Consider the following 7,390-nt stretch of genomic DNA (forward strand, 5'->3'; position numbering starts at 1 on the left):
TTTAATGCTGACTTCAAACAAGGAGGGGTAGGGACAAGAAGAGACTGCAACACATCAGAGGGCAGGAGGTTCAGGGTGCCTGTCAAGCAGGCTGGGATTGTGCCCAGGTGTCAGGCCTGGGGGAAACTGACGGGGACACCAGAAAGACGACAGGACTGGTGAGGCGAAAGTAAAAACATTAGGAGAGACAGGGGCTCCAGAGAGGCAATGCTCAGACCTCACGCCGCCATTGAGGACTGCTGGTGAATTCTTAGGTTGGTTGCAGACTTTACCTGTCGGTGGGCTGGGTTTCCAATCTACTCCAAGTATCGTTCTCCATTTGGGACTGGTGGGCTGCCTGTAGCAGGCAGGGCGGAGTTAGGGGCACCCACACCAGTCCTCCAGAAGAAAACCAGACTGTTCACTGGCGCTTCATAGCCTCGGGAAGTCTTTCTGTTTGGTTTTTGTTTTGTCTTATTTTTGTCACTCTGTTTTGTTTTTCCATATATTAGCAGTGATTATATAGTCTTTTCAATATCATATAAAAGCCATAGCAATGAAAATGGCAGAATCGACTTTCTATTTCTTCAAGTGGCTTTGAAACCTAGAAATTTGCCTAGCATTGAATTCATTTGTTCAATTACAAGGTGACCTTCTTTCTTTCAATGGTTAATTTCTGCTATATAGTAAAGCAAAAACTACATTTATACTGAAATATTGTGACTGAGGACAATTTTCCTCTTCTAAACAACAGGTAGATATCACTTTTTTTTTCCTGGGGACTGGTATTCAAGATAGCTATGGAGAGAGAGCAGGGAGTCATCACAGAGCCATAAGAGGTGACATTTTCAAAGTGTTTTTAAAGTCCTTTCTCTGAACCATGCATTCTATGTGCAAAGAGACAGAGAAAATAAGATGTTTGCTAAGTTTATTCTCTTAAAGCAAAATAAAAATAGTGAGATGACTGTAAATCATTCTATATGCAACCAACATAGGCGATGCTGTATCATATTGATATAAATTAAACAACCCCTTTCTAGGATATATTTCTAAATCTAGTATGTTCAGATAGGGTTAGGGTTAGAGTTAGGGTTAGGGTGTGTGTGTGTGTGTGTGTGTGTGTGTGTGTGTGTGTGTGTGTGTATTTCTTTTTTCAAATAGAATTACATAGTAGTTTTATTTCCTTCAAAAACCCATGGCTTTAAAGAAATGAGGGCAAAAGCCACAAGAGTGAAGAGCACAGAAGTTCATAAGCAGATGTGGAGTTTCAATAAATGTATGAAAAGCAAAGAAAATAAATAAATACAACAAAGTAATCATATGTTCAGACAAAGAGAAAGAAACTATAGTTTAAGATACAGGAAACTTAAGCCTGAATCTAGAACAGTCCCAGACTCACAACAAGTTTAGGAATAAACTTAACTGTATGTGACTTTAGGTTTTGCTAGCTGAAGTGTGAGAGAACCCTGACATTTTACTATTTAGGGCTCATTTTTTAGTGTATACTACTGCTGATCAGGGTTTGGGATTCCTCGAAGGCCTGAATCCTGGATCCTGGCTACTTACATCCTGGACCTCATCTATCTTCACATTGTATATTAAATATTAAACCAAATCAAGAACTATCTAGTACACTTAGAAGAATTTGATAAAATTTGTGTTCAAGAAACAAGAATAGGATACTATGAAAAAGGAACCCTCAGAATGAAAAGGAGCATTAGAATTTGAAAGTATGATTGTTTAAGAACCAAAAAAATAGTAAGTAAAAAAGAGAAGAAAGAAGGGAAGCTATTCTCTACTGAAAAAATAACATCTAATAAAAGGAGAAAGGATAATATGATAGTATTAGAAAATCCCTATTTTTCAGTATAGAATATAATTATTAATTCAAGTTAAAGATCATCAATGTCTATTAGAATCATTTAGTGCCATTTTATCAAGTAACTGAAGATTCAAATAGAATCAATATATCCTCCCACAGATCATTTACAAACTGAAAGGAGGAAAAGTCCTCTACAATGAAAAAAAATTACAGTGATTTCCTACATAAAATGACCATAAGTCACACGATAAAGAGTGAAATAATCGGACTTGTGGGTCTCCTGATAAAATTGAATATGAAAATCATATCTCACCTATGAAATATTATTGCCCAGAATGTTTAGCTTTAATCAAGACTCTAGTTGTATGCTTTATAATCTTAGATACTAGACACATGTGACTACTCAACATGAATTGTTGCTAGTCGAAATTAAGATGTGCTATAAGTGTGTACACCAGATTTGAGTTCATAGATATAGTACTTTAAATAAAAAAGATAAGATATATTTCGGATATATTGGGTTTAATAAAATACCTTATTAAGATAATTTTATTTTCTTTGTTTTTAAAAGTGGCTATTAGGGCAGAGCAATACCCCAAGATGGGCAGAGCATCGCCCCCTGGTGGGCATGCCGGGTGGATCCTGGTCGGGCACATGCGGGAGTCTGTCTGACTGCCTCCCCGTTTCTGGCTTCAGAAAAAAATAAAAGTGGCTATTAGAATATTTGAAGTTATGTATGTGGCCCAAATTACATTTTTGTTAACTAGCACTGTTTTAGATCCTAGTTTAAAAAAATACAAATCCCATCTGACCAGGAGGTGGCACAATGGATAGCACATTGGCCAGGTTTGAAACCTGAGATCATCGTGAGTGCAGGCTCATCAGGCTTGAGCACGGCATCACCAGCCTGAGATCAGGGATGCTGGATTGAGTGTGGGATCACAGACATAGACCCATGGTTGCTGGCTTGAGCCCAAAGCTCACTGACTTGAGCCCAAAGTCACAGGCTTGAACAAGAGGGCACTGGCTTGGCTAGACCCGACCCTCACCCACCCCAGTAAGTTATGTATGAAAAAGCAATCAATGAACAACTAAGGTGATACAACTATGAGTTCATGCTTCTCATCTCTCTCCCTTCCTCTCTGTCTGTCCCTATATATCTCTCTTTTGCTCCCTTACTAAATAAATAAATTAATTAATTAATTAAAAAAATACAAATACCAAGAATCAAGCTAATGATCTAAGAAGAAGCAATTAAACAAATCCAGATTGTGTAGTAGTCTGCCCTACAACTGTCCGAAATTAAACAAAAACAAATTGTCAAGGAAAAAAAATTAAGGGAATTGTTTTAAACTAAGAGTATAAAGAAATGTAACAGAAAAGGCAAAATGAACATAGATTAGATTGTATTCAGTTTAGAACCCACAAATGGCTAAGAACTTCTTCCTGGGAATGAGTAGAAAATGTTGAAGATGAAACAGACATTACATGATATACGGAATTATTACAAATTAAGCATAATAATATTGTAGTAATGTAGGAGATTGTTCCTAAGACATGCATACTGAATAATTTTGCAGTGAAGGGTCTGTAACTTTGAAATGGTTAAGCATAAATGTGAGAAAGAAATTAAAACATTATTAAAAATTGCTGAATCTAGACAGATTGTACTCTTTTTTTTTTTAACTCCTAAAGGTTTTCTTATATTCTTTCCCTTCTGCATGTCTCTGAGGACCCTGATGTCGCCATGTGCCATGCCCCCCCTCCCCCAGTGTTACCGGTATTGTAGGAACAAGCCATATTCAGTTTAAGTTCCGCCCAGGTGGTGTCCCTGAGGCCAAGATCTGCATCGCTGACCTGGGGCAGAGGAAAGCAGAAGTGGACGTGTTCCCAGTCTGTGGCTACATGATGTCAAATGAATATGAGCAGATCTCCTCCAAAGCCCTGCAAGCTGCTGTATTTGTGCCAACAAGTACTTGGTGAAAAGCTGTGGCAAAAATGGCTTTCACCTCCTAGTGCAGCTCTACCCCATCCACATCATCTCCATCAGCAAGATGTTGTCGTCTGCTGGGGCTGCCAGGCTCCAGACAGGTTTGCAGGTACCTTTGGAGAAAGCCCCAGGGCACAGTGGCTGGGGTCCACATTGGCCATGTCATCATGTCCATAGCACCAAGCTGCAGAACAAGCAGCATGTGATTGAGGCCCTACGGCACAGCCAAATTCAAGTTGCCTGGCCACCAGGAGATCCACATCTTCACGAAGTGGGGCTTTGCCTGACCAGGCGGTGGCACAGCGGATATAGCGTCAGACTGGGATGCAGAAGACCCAGAGGTCGCCAGCTTGAGCATGGACTTATCTGGTTTGAGCAAAAAAGCTCACCAGCTTGAGCCCAAGGTCGCTGGCTCGAGCAAGGGGTTACTTGGTCCTCTGTAGCCCCCTCCCCCATCAGGCACATAAGAGAAAGCAATCAATGAACAACTAAGGTGTCGCAATGAAAAACTGATGATTGATGCTTCTCATCTCTCTCTGTTCCTGTCTGTCTGTCCCTATCTGACTCTCTCTCTCTCTGTCCTGTAAAAAAAAACAAAACAGTGAGGCTTTACCAAGTTTAATGCAGATGAGTTTGAAGACATGGTGGCTGAATGTGGCTCATCCCAGATGGCTGTGGAGTCATATTCATCCCCTGGACAAATGTTGGGCCCTGCAGTTCTGGGAGTCTGGGCGCTGCCCCTACTTTACTCCCCATACCCCAATAAATCCTAATGCCTGTCAAAAAAAATTTTTTTTCTTGTTAAAAGGCCAAGGGTTCCAAAGTTTCAAGTGTGAAAGAAGTGGCCAAAACTTTTACACTATCTGTTCCTCTGTGCTGTACTATTTTCTTCCATATGTATTTCTTACATTGATTTTTTTTAAAAAAAAATACACAATATATAAACGTATAATGTCAATAATACAAGGATGGGCAAAAGTAGATTTATAGTTGTGAGTATGCGAAACACAGTCTGTTGTATTTTTATTAATTTCGCAAGATTTATTTGTATTACAACTGTAAACCTACTTTTGACCACCCTATCTAAAGTTGTCAGAAATTTCCTCTAGGAGTAATTAGACCTATGTACATATTGATTCAATTCCTTCCTTTCTCATCAGTGCTCATTTACAGTTGAAACACTAGATGCAAAATGGTGGTAATTACAACAGTCAGCATCCCCCAGTATTATTAACCCTGTAATTTGGCCCTGGCCGGTTGGCTCAGCGGTAGAGCTTCGGCCTGGCGTGCGGGGGACCCGGGTTCGATTCCCAGCCAGGGCACATAGGAGAAGCGCCCATTTGCTTCTCCACCCCCACCCCCTCCTTCCTCTCTGTCTCTCTCTTCCCCTCCGTGCCAAGGCTCCATTGGAGCAAAGATGGCCCGGGCACTGGGGATGGCTCCTTGGCCTCTGCCCCAGGCGCTAGAGTGGCTCTGGTCTCGGCAGAGCAACCCCCCGGAGGGGCAGAGCATCGCCCCCTGGTGGGCAGAGCGTCGCCCCTGGTGGGCGTGCCGGGTGGATCCCGGTTGGGCGCATGCGGGAGTCTGTCTGACTGTCTCTCCCTGTTTCCAGCTTCAGAAAAATACAAAAAAAAAACAAAAAAACCCTGTAATTTTTACTCATGTAAATGTAAAATAATAAACAAAATTGTGTTGAACTCAATGGAAAGTCACTGAAATTACAAGCTCGAATTACAAAAAGAAAAATTACTTGTATTCTCACTTACAGATTTTCCCTTCAGCTAGGAATCTATACAACCTTTTAGCAACTTTTCAGAACTACATTTCAATGCTATGTATCTATCTTTCTTTACTTGATTTAAAATTTATACTCTTTTGTCTTCCCAGTAATATAATTAAGTTAATAGTCTAGCAGTTTCAGTGCAGATCTAACATACAGAAGATAAAATAGAATCCTAATCACCTCAAAAAATTGAAAATATGCCTAACATAAAAAAAGACTTGTAAATTTTATTTGTAATCAAGTTGAAAATCAGTGAGCATATAAAAAGAGTTGACAGTATGCAATACTTGAACACTTTTAATAATAAATGATAATATTAGCCACTTAAAAATGGGTAGTATTGTTATGTGAAAAAAGTGTTATAAAAGAACATACATGTTTGTCTTTGTTCATATTTTGTTTATCAATATTGGATAATGGAAACTTTAAAAGTATTAAAGTGTTTGTAGCTTGTATTTCTATTTAAATAGACGACACAGTAAGCTATCTCTTATTTCACTTTCTTTAATGTTCTGAACTTTCAGTCTCAGCCACCATTGATTAATAAAGTACAGTTCAAAAAGCAGAACTTAAGCCCTGGCCAGTTGGCTCAGTGGTACAGTGGTAGACCGTCAGCCCAGTGTGTGCAAGTCCCGGGTTTGATTCCCAGCCAAGGCACACAGGAGAAGTGCCCATCTGCTTCTCCACCTTTCCCCCTCTTTTTTCTCTCTATCTCTCTCTTCCCTTCCCACAGCCAAGGCTCCGTTGGAGCAAAGTTGGCCCAGGCGCTGTGGATGGCTCCATGGCCTCTGCCTCAGGCACTATAATGGGTCCGGTTGCCGTAGAGCAACACCCCAGATAGGCAGAGCATCGCCCCCTGGTGGGCATGCTGGGTGGATCCTGGTCAGGCGCATGTGGGAGTCTATCTGCCCCGCTTCTCACTTTGGAAAAATACCGAAGGAAAAAAAAAAGAAGAACTTATACCTGAAAAATGAATAATTTCATTAACCAGTGTACCAGTGTCACCCCAATAAATTCAATAAAAATGAAAAAACAAAAGAAATTAGCACATGGAGTAAGTTAAGGAAATAGGACTGAAAATGTCCATGTTAAAACTTACAGAAAAGAGGAAAGAAAAATAGAAATAACAGGAACAATACAGGATATTTTTGCCATTTTTCTAAAATGGAACATTTGTTATAAAGTGTTTGCCTTATATAGTGTACTGCATTGCAGGTTTTTCTGGCTATACCTGCTAATATACCTTTGATTCTAGTATGCCTTTGGAAATATAATTCTGATATTACAATTAGCTTATTAAATACAAAAATTAATTTACTATGTGACAAATGTGAGAAAGCATCTTGAAAATGTAATATTATTTCATTCAAACAACTGCTTTTGACTGTACTGATACTTAAAAATCACAGAAAAAATATTGATTACTAACTAGATTTTACAATTGTTTATTTTTTGTAATATAGAGAAATTTTTTATATTTCTGCAATTTATGAAATAAAAATTACAGTATAAATCCATACATATGTTTTTAGTCATTTTAGTTTTGATATGCATTACCACAGAATTCCTCTAGATGGCAGTGTTTACCACAATTAGAAATTATTTTAGCAATACTTCAACTTTTAAAATGATTCTCTATAAGCCAAGTAGTGTATCGTTAAAAATTCATATTTTAGTATTCAATATTTCTTCAGAACTTTTTATCTAAATAAATTTTTAACCAAATTCAGAAAGTTTTTGCTTATTTATTAGGTGATGATTGCAATTTGAATTGTGAATTTCCAGAAACTGTTAAATTGACCCAAAAACTTCAGGA

At 38.8% G+C, this 7,390-nt stretch overlaps 1 pseudogene; it reads left to right on the forward strand.

Moving 5' to 3' along the window:
* LOC136404185 (uncharacterized) overlaps positions 1 to 4,001 on the forward strand; it is an 80,058-nt pseudogene extending 76,057 nt beyond the window's left edge.
* The last annotated feature ends 3,389 nt before the right edge of the window (positions 4,002 to 7,390 follow it).

Source organism: Saccopteryx leptura, chromosome 4 (genome assembly GCF_036850995.1).
Source record: "Saccopteryx leptura isolate mSacLep1 chromosome 4, mSacLep1_pri_phased_curated, whole genome shotgun sequence".
NCBI lineage: Eukaryota > Metazoa > Chordata > Mammalia > Chiroptera > Emballonuridae > Saccopteryx > Saccopteryx leptura.